This window comes from Mustela putorius, unplaced genomic scaffold, assembly GCF_011764305.1.
Source record: "Mustela putorius furo isolate JIRA1106 unplaced genomic scaffold, ASM1176430v1.1 tig00003909_pilon_pilon_pilon, whole genome shotgun sequence".
Taxonomy (NCBI): Eukaryota; Metazoa; Chordata; class Mammalia; order Carnivora; family Mustelidae; genus Mustela; species Mustela putorius.
In genome coordinates this window covers 12,637,952-12,653,621 of record NW_025422057.1, presented here as the reverse complement: position 1 = coordinate 12,653,621, position 15,670 = coordinate 12,637,952, and the positions used below count along the sequence as shown (strand labels likewise).

Here is a 15,670-nt window from a genome sequence, read left to right as displayed (position 1 = left end):
AAGCAGATAAAAAGAGCCCAAAAAACACAGGAATTTTAAAAGATCGGGAGAGACGCTGGGCTAGAATCAAAAGACCTGGTTCCTACCCCATGTCTGCCGCCATCATCAGTCTGTGTGACCTTGGACACGTCATTTCCCTTCCCGACACTCAGTTTCTTCAGGGCCAAGAAGACTGTGTCTCCACTGGGCTCCTGAGCCCCTGGTGGACCATCCAGCTTCCGAAGACAAAACCAGAGATGATTCTCCTTCACCAAGGGCTGCAGCCTGTTGCCTTACCTGCACCTGAGGGCACAACCTGATGGACACCAGTGCTGTTGGAAAGGAGGGGGGTTTTTAAGAGAAGGAAATGGAGATGTGTTAATCCCGAGCTGTTCCTGGACTAACCAGATCTAGTGGGGAAAGTACGGGTAATAGCTGATGAGTCAGGAGACTTGCTGGGGTGTCCTGCCTCTGCTGGAAGTTCAATATGTAGCCTGTGATGGGCACTTCGCTTCCTGAGGCAAGAAATCGAGATTCTGGAAACCTCCATCTCTTGTCCATGCATTGTAGATAAAATGGCTTTTGGGCTGTAGATAGCTTTTTATTTTATTGTGACTAAGATGGTTTGGAGGAGTATTCTGGGGTAATGTACATTTCTTAGCATGGTGTGGCACTGAGTCGCCTTTTGCCCCTCTGTTTCTCAATTACAAGAGACATTTATATGACTACTTTTTTTTTTTTTACCTATACAGGCCTCCTCATGTTTTTAAACTTTTTTTTTAAGATTTTATTTATTTATTTGACAGAGATCACAAGTAGGCAGAAAGGCAGGCAGAAAGAGGAGGAAGCAGGCTCCCCACTGAGCAGAGAGCCTGATGTAGGGCTCTATCCCAGGACCCTGAGATCGTGACCTGAGCTGAAGGCAGAGGCTTTAACGCACTGAGCCACCCAAGCGCCCTATATGACTACTTTTTAAAATTTATTTCTGCTCATGTATTATCTTCCCAATGAAATTCTAAATCCTTTGGACTGCCTTGTGTTTCTTGGAACATCCCTTCACAGTCCCTAGCGTTCAGTAGGTACTCAGTTTCTTGAATGACTTAATGCCTCTTCTCCCTTTATAGGATGAACTTGGAGAGTAAAACAATTTGATAGATACGCATATACTTTTCCAACTAACAATGGCCATAAAAATAAGAAAGGGTGTTTATTATCTTTTTTGTTTTTATGACCATTGTTAGTTGGAAAAGTATATGCATATCTATCAAATTGTTTTACTCTCTAAGTTTCAAAACTTTTCCATTTAAAGACATTATGTTCCCGTCACCCTGCCGCATATAAGCTAAGGAAGTTGATGAAATAAACGGATGAAGCATTAACACCAAAAAAAAAAAAAAAAGACATTATGTTCTCCATGTTCCTCAGTTTCCCATGCTTGAAAGGTACTAGCTGCAGCCCTTAAAACTGGGGTAATGTACATTTCTTAGCATCGTGTGGCACTGAGTCTCCTTTTGCCCCTCTGTTTCTATATAAGGAAATATATATGGTTCTAAATAAGGGCCTGTTCATTAAAAATTTTTTGAGTGGATGTATGCAAGTCCTCAATATATTTGTGTCAGAAGATCAGTCACTGAAGAACCTCAGTGGGGGAGGGATACCGTCTATATTATTTTAGTCTTGTGGAAGGAAAGTACTTTACTAACACTAAATGGCAACAACACAAACCTCAAAGAACACCCAGATTCTAGCATATTCTTTCAGGGACCCACTGATACTTACTAGTGTCTATAGGTTTCCTTTCATGTTAGGAACTCCCAGTTTTTTAGTGTTGCTTGCACACAGTGGCTGGTGTGAGTTCTGCATGAAGTAGGTGCTCCAAAAAGAGACACTGGATTAGTTTACCACCAGAATCTTCAGGGAAATGAACTACAGATAAATCATAAATAATCCTGAGCTAGACTCCATCTAGAATGAAAAGACCTGGCTTTAGGTCATTCTAGGGAAAGCATACTATCAAAATTAGAAAAAAAAAAAAAAAAGCAGAATTTTCCATCTCTGAGACACAGTGCATGAAAAGGCCATGTGTGGAAAATAAAACAAAACCATCATCATACGGTGAATATAGTATCTGGATCCCAGAGTGGGCAGTTGTCTACTTTAAAGAAAAATATTCTTTGGGATTTTTAAAGAGTGTACTGAGTAGTCAGTGGTGGAATTTCAACCAGCATCTCCAGAGAGAAATGAGTAGGAAACTTACAAAACTTACAAACTGAAACTTACAAAAACAAAATAAACATCATGAAAACAAATTTCAGTTTAGAATTTTCACAAATTGCATTTTTATAAGTCTTCCTGTCTCTAGGAAGGTTGTAATTCAATAAACAATACACAATTAATTATAATAGTGGATGTGTGTTTCTAAAGAGCTTAAATTGTTTGGTAAGCTTTATTAATGATTATAAACTTGTTTACAAGTATCATTTCACTCATCTCTGAAATATAGTTATCTCTAGGGTGGACGTTGGCAGCAACAGTTCACAGCAACACAATAACATACTCCTCCAACACAATTCAGGGAGTACTCTAAAGACAAGAGCTAAACAACTAGAATTAATAACATCTCCTGTAGCACCTACATTTATTGTGTTTTCCCCGAAACCTAGCTGGAGCCAAAATTCTTTAGATTTACTCTCTGGCAAGATCAGAAGTTATGACCTAATGTTTGTAAGCCAGAATAAGAAAATAGCATATTTTTGCCCCAGGGAAAAAAATAAACAACAGCAACAAAAATGAGCTAAATAGAAGCCAGAATTATATTATAAAAGTGAAGTCATTTCCTATAAGAACGTGTTTTTTTTTTCTTTTTTGATTGTTTATTAAGAGTAAAAACATGTCAGTTGGATGAAATACGTGGTTGGTTCAGAGAGAGAAATAATGGCAGTTATATCAGATCTGGGATGAAAGTGGTTCTGCAAAATGTTTATTGTCTTACAGTTTTAAAAATCCTACTTACTAATTTTAAGATATACAGGGACAGCAGTTTAAAAGGGGGAGAAGGATTGCATACATAAAGGCAACATACCGGAGTTAAAGAGAGTCACTTATTTTAACCTGCCCATATCCTATGCCTAATGACGTAAACAGAGATATTTGGTATTGGGAAACCAAATACAAGGGCTTGGGAAGATAACACATCTTAAAGGAGTAAAATGCTGAAATTTCTAATTTTAGACTCTTATAATGTCTGTTGCAATGAGTAAGAACAATTTGACCAGAAAGTAAAAATAGTCAACACTTATTCTCCAATTGTGGAAGATTTCACCAGTTGAAAATATTTACTAAGTGATGCCCTTTAAGCCAAGTCCCTTAAGGAGACTTGTTCCAAGCATTGTGAAAGATTTCTCCCTTTGGACATCAGCATCTCTAAAATTGCACCTTGTGAATCGATTGTAGGACAATTATAGTGTTTTTAGTGTTTAAATAACCCACTAGGTCACTCCCATGTACGTTACATAACAGATACTAGTTATTTTCCAGTTGGAAGTTCAGAGACATAAGAGCAACAAGAAGCTTTCCCGAAACATCATCATGATCTTTAGACCTCAAATACACACACACACACACACACACACACACACACACATTTCAACCCAAATATATACAAAACTTACATACCTATGGCAAAACTCCAGAATTATGTTAAAGATACATACAGATAGACTAATCTTCACATAACCACTCAAAAAAAAAAGGGGGGGGTATTTGACATGTTGATTTGGAACTACAATCACAATAAGCTAGTAATTGGGGGGTTTGATAATCATTTTGCTTTCATCAATGAATTGATTGATTTGTCTTCTGGGATCGTGCGATGTATGGACACCGTTTGTGGTGCATGAGAAGCAGTGTGATGTATAATATAAAGAACGCCAGTCAGCAACCTGGGTCTTAATCCCAAGTCTGCCTATTACTAGCTACATCTCTTTAGGGAAGTAATTTTCCTTGTTTCTTCACTGTAAAATAAGAGACTACAATAGGAACCACTAATGCATTCTATAATATTTAAAAATTCTAAGTAGTACATCTACAACATGAAGAAGAAAATGGCATTTTAATTTAATTGAATTTGGTCAGTACACTAAAGCAGTTTCCCTTTCTATGTAACTTATTAATAAAGGATCTTCTAATTCAAGAGAAAAAATCTTCCAAATGTCTTGAGAGTTCTCTCTTCCAAGTGAAAATGATCATCACAGAAAGGAAGTAAATATAACTTTTATTAAGGGACTTTGCATGAGTTAATTGACACTAACAGCTCAAGATTTGGAAGAAATCACACATAAGTATAAGTGGTTTTGGAAAGACTTAAACTTTTCACTTGTAATTAACTTAATTGCTATTCATATTAGTTGTAGCTTTTTCAAGCTATGAAGACATGCTAACTGAGGAGGGTAGAAATTTATGGAAGAGAATAGGTATTTGCACATCAGAATATTTTGTGTGGCTGCCTTTTAATTTCCTCCTCATGCTCTCATACTATTATGTTGTGCAATTTTTGTGCCCTCAACAAAATTTATGTTAATGCACAGAGCATGAATCGATTTACTTTAACTGTTTCATGGTATTGGACCAGGTGAATAAGCCCCATTTGCTCTTTTACTTTCCAAAGGATGTTTAAATTGTTTGCAATTTTTCACTATCATAAAGAATGCTTCACAGACACCTGTATGAGTCTCCTATGCCCATGCACAGGGAATTTTTTTTCATAATTCTGCCTTGTTTTTTTTGACAACTGGCAGTGAAATTATTAGGAATCTGTGAATGATAGGTAGTGGAAAACCCACGGGTCTGAGCATCAGATCTACGCTCTATTCCTGGGTCTGCAACTGAGGAGTTGTAATCCTGACGAGTCATCATCTTTCTGTGCCACTGGGTTCCCTTCTATCTTCAGAATTCTCAAAGTCCTTTATATGTTACTATATATATTTGTCTATTATATAATGTATATTATTGCATATATACAAATATGTACTATGTACATATAATATGTATGACATATAATATGTATTATGTAATATATATGACATACAATGTAATATGTATTATAAGTTATGCATTTTATATATGCCATATAATATCCATTAACTCATAACAACATATATACTATTTATATCTCTTTATACTGTAGGCACTGTTAACATATAATATGTATAATTTACAATATATTTTAAGTATATCTCATAGGTATTAATTTATATAGTTATATTTATATATAAAATCAAATAAATTTACATATATCTGAAAGTACTGAAGAGCGAAGATTATTGTTATGGAAGAAAATTTTGTGCGACTTAGATATTTCACGTTTCAGTTGTCTCATCATGATGAGCCTTTCTGAAATCTCCCAGAACATTGCAACCTATATAGGCAGACATATGTAGAGGTTAACAGAGATGGGGTAATTCTGAGTAATGTTCCATTATTCAGAATATATATATAAGTAATATAATATATAAGTAATATTTACCACAGTTACGTAAACATATCACCTTTATACTTTGTAAACATGCTAGCATTTTTTCATTTTCAGTTAAAATCCAGGATGAAGGATTTTTTAACAAATAATAAGGGATTAGAATTGTAATATTTCTGGAACTAATATATGTGTTCATTTGGAACACATTTAACTAGTGGGCAGTTGGCAAAACATTTGGTGGTCATGTTTATTTTCCCCCTACATTGGATCTAATAATCTAGTAGTCCCTCCTTTTCTACTTGTTTAATCTATGCTAAACAAAGCAAAGGGCTTTATAAGTATTTAAGATATCTATCTATCTATCTATCTATCTATCTATGGTGTGTGTGTGTGTGTGTGTGTGTGTGTGTGTGTATTACACCAAGCCTGGCTGGGTGGCGTGGGGGATTGCATTTTGGGGAATAGATACTACTCTTCTTATTCAGAAGATTTTATATCATTTCTACCAAGCAGTTTTCAATGCTGCTGGCTACCAAGCAGCCAGAACAATGTTTTAGTTCATCTGAATATCTGATAATAAAGATAGTTTTGGCTTGGAACTGGGTGCTTATCTTTTACCCAGCCCAAATTAGGTCACCTTCAAAACACTTACAGGTTAGGATATAGAGAAGACCTGTTATAAGACTGTATTATAATCACTTTCTAATTATCAGAATCATCATTTATGATACAAAATTAAATATAGGGCTTAGCTTGGCAATGCAGACCTAAAGAAACACCTGCTTTGAGGAAGTTAAGTAGTATAATGGAAGCAACATTGAACTGAGAGAAGTTGTTTGACTCAAACAGCTAATGGCTTATATGACCTTGAGCAACTTAAATTCTTCCTTAATAAAACAATGGCTGTAAATTTCTTTTATTGCCAGATTTGGACCTCAGATTACCCAGAACATCTTCCCAATAGTCTGACATCCATGAGCCACTGTGTTTTATGGTGGTTGCTTACCAAGCTTATGCAGGAGGACAAAGTGTTTACCTTGTGTAATTTGTGCCTATAACTGTGCTCTTATAACCCAAGGTCTTTAAAAAATTGACGTTTAAAAAAAGAAAAAAGACCACTGCCATCCAAGTATGAAGTGCATCATGTGAATTTCTAAGTTAAAGTTTTGCCAAATCATCTTTGTAATTTTGAGGGGTTTTGTTTTCCTTTTCTATATGCACTTGGACATTAGAAAGGAACAGAGCAAACTGGCTTCATGAAGTCTTGTGCATTAGGCACTTCAAGAATCAAGAGCTGGCAACATTTTCTAAGACAAGGGTTTTCTCCAAAGTTCCCTGGATACAGACATTCACTCAACTTTCCTTGAGTGTCTAGCCCAGGATAGGTATCATCCTTTGGGCACTAACTACCTGTGTGACTTTGGGCAAATCATGTCAACTCTAAATTTAGGTTTGTTTGCCTACAAAATGGATTGTTGGGAGGATTCAATGAAGGGCTGGGTACAGCTCAGGGAGGTCCTGGTACATGGGAAGGCCTCAAAAGATGTTTGTTGCTGTTGGGTTGGTTAGTGGCACAACTCCACTTCTCTTTGCAACTGCTTTCCTCTTTTCTGAAGGCAGAGACTGAACAGCACAGTTGTTCTGGGTTGTTCTTCACCATATAATTAAGGATCTGGGGTTGCAGCAGGTACCCAGCAGGCAATAGCAGTGAGGGGAGACCCTGAATTACTTTTGTCTTAAGCCAAACCCAATGTTGTTAGATATTTTTTCCAAACAAAAATAGAAATAAAATGACACCTTAATATTACTCAAACCTTCATTTGAAATATAATAATGATTTGCTAAACTATCATTTGAACATCCTCATAGGAATTAATCTGATTTCTGGGTTACAGAAAAACAAGGACTCCCTAAATCACACAGCTTCCATCTCTACAAGTACCTGAATTAGAAACTGAATAGATCATAGATCAGATAATATTTTAATATACCAGATTTTCACATTGAATTATGAAAACAATGAATTTTTTTAAAAAAGGTATGCCACCCTTTGCTACACTTAGTAACAGACGTTTGGCAACGAATCAGTGTTTTCTGACTCTCATGTACTCCTCTTATTTTAACCATGTTCTCTCTTTTAATAAAAACAATAGCTAACATTCACTGATTGCTCACCTTAACGCTGAATTCTTTAACATCTCGACTTGTTTCATTTCCAAGAGGTAACATTACAGTCCACACAAACATTTCCACTGTGTTTTCCTAACCCATCACGAAGAATGAAGGGAGTCTGTGTGGTGAACTCTCCTCTTGAGGCATTGCTCTCATCAGGACGAGGCAGGAAACTTGGGGACCAAATCCTTCATATCCTTTGAACAACTCTCGTACTTCAGTTGGCTTTAAGCCTTATCATAATATCCTTGACACAATCCCGGAGCCTAGCGCTGCTTTAGTGAAATCACAGACAAGCAAAAGACAATTGATCTATCTTGCAACTCAGATCGTCTTCTGTCAAGCAGCAGCTGGACATCCAAATGCAGAGGCATTGAAATGTATTAGTGAACACATTGAGAAAAAAAAATCACTGTTTACATTACCAAATTCTTGCACTTTCATAATCAAAATACAAAATGGTAGTATGTAGTCTCTTGTGGACAAATACTGGGTTCTCATGCAGGGGTATAAAACCCACACACCACCTCAACCTACCTATTACATTTATTGGACATTTGCTGCTGAGTAAAACATAATACTCTATGTAAAAGCATTTCATTAAACTTTTTATAAATATAAGAATTTTATAAATACAAGATTTTATCATAAGAATTTTATACAGTTAATATTTTTTAATAAATTGAGAATTTTATAAGATTTTGTTATAATTTTAGGTAGATGTCTGTTAAATATATCTCTCTTAACAGTCACACATTCTCCTAGCATCAACAGTTGCTTAAAATGACTAAGACTTGAACAGATTTAAAAGCAAGAAAATTCTAGTTTGCCGTCACTCAAACTATGTTAAACCCAATCAATTTTATAAGGAAATGAATAAATAAGAACTTGATAGCTGAGTGAATAAATATATGTGATAGATCAAAACTGGCTGACCATTGCAGAAAAGATAGATTACATTGTATTGACAGATTAAATTCAAATTTATTGTGAAATGAAAAGCCTAGTGCCTTCTTGGAAAAACACACTTTCACAAGCTCATGTGGCTGTAAGGCTGATAATATGTTGATAATAACTGATGTGTTTTTCATTCCCAGTAGGACCCAGTCCCCTTGTGACTTTCCTTCCAGTTTCAGGCAATATTTGGCAGAGCCAAACTCACTGCTGCTCCAGAATCCATTCTCAACTTTTCTATTTCAAAGTAGCCAGGAGGGGAGGTATAAAAACCAAAGTTCATGCAGTAAATGAAGAATTTTGGAAGGAAATTGACGAAAAGCATCACCGGTTGGGGGGTGGGGAGGGGGAAGGAGACTGGGAGAGAAGATCAAGTTTGTCGCATATTTTTTAGGATATCTCCAAGATTTTTCCCTTTTCCCCTTGTTGGCATGGAAACTGGACAATTGTTTATAGATCCTCCAGAACAATTTGAGCACACCAGAAGCCGTTAGTTGTATCTTGTTTTCAAGGAGGGTCTTTGAAGATGAGCAAGGTCTGACAGCACACCCTCCCCACTGCCCCCAGGGCCTTGCACCATGCTGACTTGGAGCAGTGACAGTGGTAGTAGGTTAGCAGGGCAGTGAGACTCTAGGCAGAGAAGATTGGAGGCAACCCTATGAAGCCCCTATTTAAAATGAAGAACCAGAAAAACTCTGAGAATTTTATCCTCCCCAGAAAAGTGTGAAAATTACTAAGAAACAACTGGTAGACCTCAATGATGCTCCAAGTCTGGATCTGGATCTGGAGTGTACTCCAGGATCAAGGACCAGGGACCAACCAGGATGGGACCTACATGTATGTCTGTACTCAAGGATAGGCTAGTGGGAGTAGGTGCCTACACCTATGGATGCACCCTGGCTTTTCCCCTGGGACCTCCACTTCTGTTCAGCCCTAAGAATTTCAGTTCTGGGGTGCTTCAGTGGCTCAGTCGTTAAGTGGCTGCCTTTAGCTCAGGTCACAATCCCAGGGTCCTAGGATGGAGCCCCCCATCACTCTCCCCATTCATCGGGAAGCCTGCTTCTCCCTCTCCTACTCCCCCTGCTTGTGTTTCCTCTCTCTCTCTGTCTCTCTGTCAAATAAATAAATAAAATCTTAAAAAAAAAAAAAAAGAATTTTAGTCTGTCCCAGGGAGGAAACTAGAGAGGCAGAAATTCATCCCTTACTGAGTGTAAAACCTGAAATGACTGACCATATCCAGTCAGGATGTTTTCTGGATGAATTTTGACAGAAGCAGAAATGGGAGAATCCAAATAGAGATTAAGTTCAGTGACAGGGACATGGAGTTACTGATCTTGCCTATCACCTGAGTATGTGGCCTGAAATCCTACACTTCCTAGAAGGTATAATATATTGGAAGAAAAGTGAGGGAATTGCCCATGGACATGAGGGCCACTCCATGATGTTATGAGATGGTGTTGGATCTCCTTTACTATCAGCTATGGTTGTACATTAGAACTAAATATTAAGATGTATTAATATATATAAAATGTATTACAAATGTATTATCCTGAAGTGCTATCTCTAACGATCTTGGCCTAAAAATATCACCTGCGGATGGACTGGACAGTCTCTCAGCAGCAAACAGGAAAAAGATGGAAGGCCACCGTTGATCCTAACAGCCACTGACATTGATAGCGCGGCGGAGCTGCTTGCAAAGTTAATGTAAATTTGGGGTGCATTAATGGAAATATTGTCCATGAAGATGTTCCATACACTCTTTCCCTCTCCTGTCCTCTAACAGTGATCATCCATCTGTGCTTTCATCTGAGGACGGTTCCTGAGCACGAGGAATTGAACTCATCCCTTCTTGTGTTCTTGAGATTTTGTGTCTGCCATTATCCCTTCTCACTCTGCTTCCTCAATTGGTTTCTTCTCTGCTGGACCAAATCTCATCTACAAATATATCTCAAATACTTCTCAGATTAAAACAATGATTCATTTGACCCTACATCCCCTTCACCTACCACCGCACTTTTCTGTTTCTTTTCAGAGAAGAATTTCCTGAAAGACTTGTCTATACTTGCTCTCTTTTTCTCCCATTTTCTCTTGAATATGCTCTAATCAGATTTTTGTCTTGGCCATTCTACATCTACATTCTGCCTGGGTCAATTTTCAGTCATCTTCCTTGGGTGATTAGCAGCACCTGGTATAGTTAATCGCCTATATCTTTCATCCATTGGGTACCATTACTGTTCAAGTTTCTAAAGCAAAAACGTCCTAGAAGAACACCAAGTTTCAGATGGTTGCCTCCCCTGCTGTAGCATCTGGTGTTTTGTAGCATAACATCACTGTGACACATAATGGTGAGTAATGAAACCATAAACCAGTTTACTGTACTCATTTGGTGTATTTTTTAAGTTGTGCTTAAAATACATTTTATATTCATTCACTGCTCTGACCACAAAGTTTGCTAAATAACTTGAATCAACTGATTCTCTAAAAACCGTGTTCACTAAAGAGAACTCTAATTTGATAGCTCTGACAAAGAACTTGGGACTCGGACTTCAGGCATATATATTTGAGTCTTGGGCCTATATATATATATATATATATATATACATATAAATACACACACACACACTTATTATATAAGCCTACAGTGTTATGTATGTAATATTATAGTAATAGATATGCAATTACTAATATAGTTAATATTATATATTATTATAACTATATAAAAATATTATATATTATAAACATTACACTATACTATATTAAAATATAAAATATGCAATCACATAATATATTATACACCAATTATTATATTATTTATAAGCTATCTATGGGATATATATAATTAATATGCTTCGTTTTATACTATGTATATAATTGGGCGGTGCAAACCTGAGATTCCTACCAGTTAGTTTGCTTACGGTGGCTTTACTACATTGATAAATGTGGAAGAAAATTAGAGATAGGAAATAGAGATATGGATGTTGAAGCCTAGGAACCAGTTCTGGGCTTGGTGTCCCGGAGATCAGAGCTGGAACGGGGAATGTCTGGGATTCTCAGCGGCCAGGTTTCCAGCTTGCAACTTTTCTTGAGGCAGGCCATATCACAGCAGCCCAGGCTCCATCACCTGTGCGTGGGGAGGGTGGAAGCAGAGAGCTGGGGACCTGCGGGCTGCACGGGGTTTCCTCTTCATTAGGGACGTGGGCGGGGCCAAGTCACCAGGACTGGGCTGTTGGGAGACAGATACAATTATTGACATACAAAACATACTAAAACATAGACACTGAAGACTTTCAGTGTGGTTCAAATTTCAGAGTCAAGCTTCATTTAGGAACCAATACATTCTACTTCTTAGCTTAAATGAAATAAAGTGTTCAAAATCACTAAGTGTAAGCTCTTGGAACATAGATGTTGTATGATAGAGGCATATATTACTCCAAGTATTTCTTTCTATTTCTATTAATGTTTGTACATTTTTTTCTTTCAATTGTTGGCCTAATAATGACTGCAAATTATAATTGCTAATATTCTCTAGAGTAGAAGGTTTTCAAATCACCTTCCAGCATTAATACCTATTAAAAATTAAAAAAAAAAAGAGTTGCTTTTGGAATTTCCTGGATTCTTCTGTTTGTCATGCAAATATTCAGTTCTGCTCTTTTTATGATAATATGAAATAAAGTAGTTTCTCATAGTAACATTGTAAATCATTTGCTTTCTATTACTTGCAGCTGGTTTTGTTACTGTAATGATTTTCTATGAGTGCATATTGCAGAACACATAAGATGCAATGTGATATTCCTTTATTCAGAATTTATATGCAATTATTGTTTGCCTAGAAATAATGAGACAATTTGGAAATATAGTAATTTATTGTAATACATTTCTTTTTAATAGGAATCTACATTGAGGGGGGAAAATCCCAATTTCTAAAAATGACATGCCCTCTCTTTTTGTTATATAGACTAGAGTTTTCATCTCACTGAAAATTTAATATCAAAATTAAAAACAGCTGAGGTAGTTACTCGGGTGCCTTCCTTCAGCTTATTCAAAAGAATATGGGATGAACGGTAAGAATTAAGTAAACCACAAATTGTTTTGGAGTGTCTGGTTTGTATTATAAATAAATTTTTCACTGCTGGTTGTTTTTTCAAAAATATTGACTGTATTTTTGATATTCATTCCTGTGATCTAATGTAAACTATGTCCTACCAATTTAATGTATTGTTTGTTCATGATTACATTTTTTATTACACTCATATGCTATGACTATTTCTCACTCTGCTCTTTTGGATCTCCCCCAAATAGCCCTAATGTTTAAGACATGTCATGGAAAATGTTATTAAGAGAACTATCCCCCTTTCGTGTTGGCACATACTAATTTCACACCTTGAATAGAGACTAACCACATCAACAATGAAATATCTATTTTTAAGAAACCGAATTGAAGAACATTTATTAAAGGGCAACAACAAAAAAGTCCAAACAAAATATCACTCTGGCATCAAAATTTTCTTCTTTCTAGCTCTGAACTAGGATTTTAAAATACTTGTTGGTAAATTTGCATTAGTGTGCATTTCAATGACACAGAAGTCAGTTAGTTTTTGGTTTTGAAGTATAAATGCTTGTGAACCTTTTCTTATATTCTTAAAATTGGTAAATTAATACAGTATCCTCACATTTCATTCTTAATTAGAAATAATAAATTATATAAACATAAATTATAAATTCTTAATTATAAATTATTATTATCACCAACACAATCCATTGTGTAAAATAGGAAAGAAAGATTACCAGTTACTGTCTATGGGCCACATATTTTAAAAATGTGTTTAATTCTCAGAACACTTCCATTTTATTCTCATTCTCTCAGTGGTTCCTGTGTCTCCTTACAAAGGAACACAAAGTTGATAAGAGAGAGAAGGACAGGGAGAAAATACACCAAAATGTTTTAGAGCTAGGAGACTGATAAAAACGATTGTCTTTCAGTGGACCATCAGTGATAGAGGGGACAGTGTGACAATGACTCCGCTCAAAGAAACCCATGTGCTCTATCCACACTGGGGCCACCATATTACCGGGCACAGAAACACATGGAGCCAGCCAGAGCAGCAGAATGACAATGAACCTCTTTTTGCTGCTGATCAATGACCACTCATCCATAAAGATTCTTCCTCTTCCCAGAGCTGTTACGACTTTAAACAGGGTAGGGTCATCTCAAACCGCATGTCCCCTCTCCTCTTGCCCCATTCCCACCAAAAGTGAAAGCCAAGCTGCCTCCCCATCTCAAGTCCCTTGAGCCATTCACCTGGGGTAAGGTAAGGCTTAGTTTAAGGATTTTGAAGGGGCTATAAATTGAAGTTTAAAAGCCAGAACTTAGTTCCAGAATGGCCCATTATGAAACCTGATGCAGAAACTAAAAAATGTGCTGGCCATTACATCTTTAAAAACCACCAGAAAAAGCAGCTGATCAGACTAAGAGTAGTTTATTAGATCTATTACAAGAGTAAACACCACCTTGACACGGTCCCAGGGGTGCTTCAAAGTGGGGAAATTGGGAAAGGGATTAGCCCCTGAGCTGGTGATATTGAAGGGAGTGTTGCAAGGCCAGAGTAGAGGTCACCGGGGGAGAAGGGGCAGGCTGTGCCAGAATGGCTCTGAGAAGTACAAAGCAAGGCTAGGGTTTTGAAAGAAATCTTGTTGAACAAGTTCCCAGGCTTGATCAGTAAGCTATTTGCAGTTCTACAGTCTTATCTTCCAGAATGGGTTTATAGTCTTACCCTCCAGAACAACTGCTTTCTGGATCAAGCAGACAAGTTATTTTGCACATCCCTATTGCAAGCAGATTTTTCACTGGAAAGTTTTTCTCTTATGTTCAAAATCTTAGACACACACACACACATGGTGTCTCAGCTGTGTAAAATAAAGACCAATGGGCATGTCAGCTCCAAGACCAAGGGTGGATTTTGTTCTGCATATGCTAATCAAAGATGGTTATTTCAGCCAAATGCCCGGTGAGACTAAGACACCAACTCATGGAATGGTGGAGACAGTTCTCCCTATGTGGAGAAAGAGAGAAAGAGAGAGGGAGGGAGGGAATGAGGGAGAAAGAAAGAGAGAGATTCTTCTCTCACATCACAGGGAATGGAGTAGAGACAGAAACGGGAGGGGTGCGTTTCCCTGAGAACATTCTTTGGAAAATACGGCCTTTTAATATTTCCTTATCTGCCCCTCATCACCTCCACATACCACCTTCGGGCTGACCTCGTTTCATTCTTTAGGGTTGCCACAAAGACTCGTGTAACTTGATTTTTCACCTGGATTAAAATGTTAGTCATTGGAGGCCTTATGAAAAAGTTATTTCCTGAGGGCCCCTCATTCATCCAGAGACAGCCAGAACTACAACCATTTTGATGAAAATTATGTGCTTTCCGTAAGATTTTGAATTGTTAAAAGATGGAGGAAACATGCACAAAGTGGCCAGTGGTCATTGAGTGCTTTTGGTGGTTTGTTTTGAAGCTGAGTGAAACAGACAGATTCTATTGTCAGCATTTGGATGGTGATCATGGACTGTTTTTTCTCTGAGGAGGTAGAGAAGTAGTTAGAGATGGCTTGTCACCACCATGGATGGGCGCATCTGCCCAGTTAAAACTTCAAAACGAATCGAGTATGTGCATTTCACACTCTAAAAAACCATTTGTACTTTTCCTAGTGTGCATCAACTAGCAGAGGAGAATGGAAAGCTAGGTAATTATTTTAGATACAAATGCTTTGATTTGAAATTGTCTGGATGATATATGTGTTGAATTTTTGTGGTGACACTGGAGCGATTCTTTGAATGATTTAGGGAACAACTTTAATTTCCATTTTCCTAAGTGAGTGGTTTCGATGTCAAACATCCAGGGAGTTGAGAAAATGTCCAGGCTCACGTGAGGATGATTTTCAAAGCTTTGAGGTGGCAGCAGAGCGTGGCTCCTCTTATCTGACGGGTGAAATGCACCCCCCTGCCCCCACTACCCCAGAGGGAATGCTTTCCTCTATAGTCTGGCTATCTCTTCCTTCTTCTCTCTTCCTTGGTCTTTACTTTCTCCGTCTGCCTCT

The 15,670-nt window shown here is 37.3% G+C and overlaps 1 protein-coding gene across 1 annotated transcript in view; it reads right to left on the bottom strand.

The window, feature by feature from the left end:
- Positions 1–15,670, bottom strand: part of LOC123388706 (translation initiation factor IF-2-like) — a 36,719-nt gene that overhangs the window by 932 nt on the left and 20,117 nt on the right. The window lies entirely within an intron of this gene.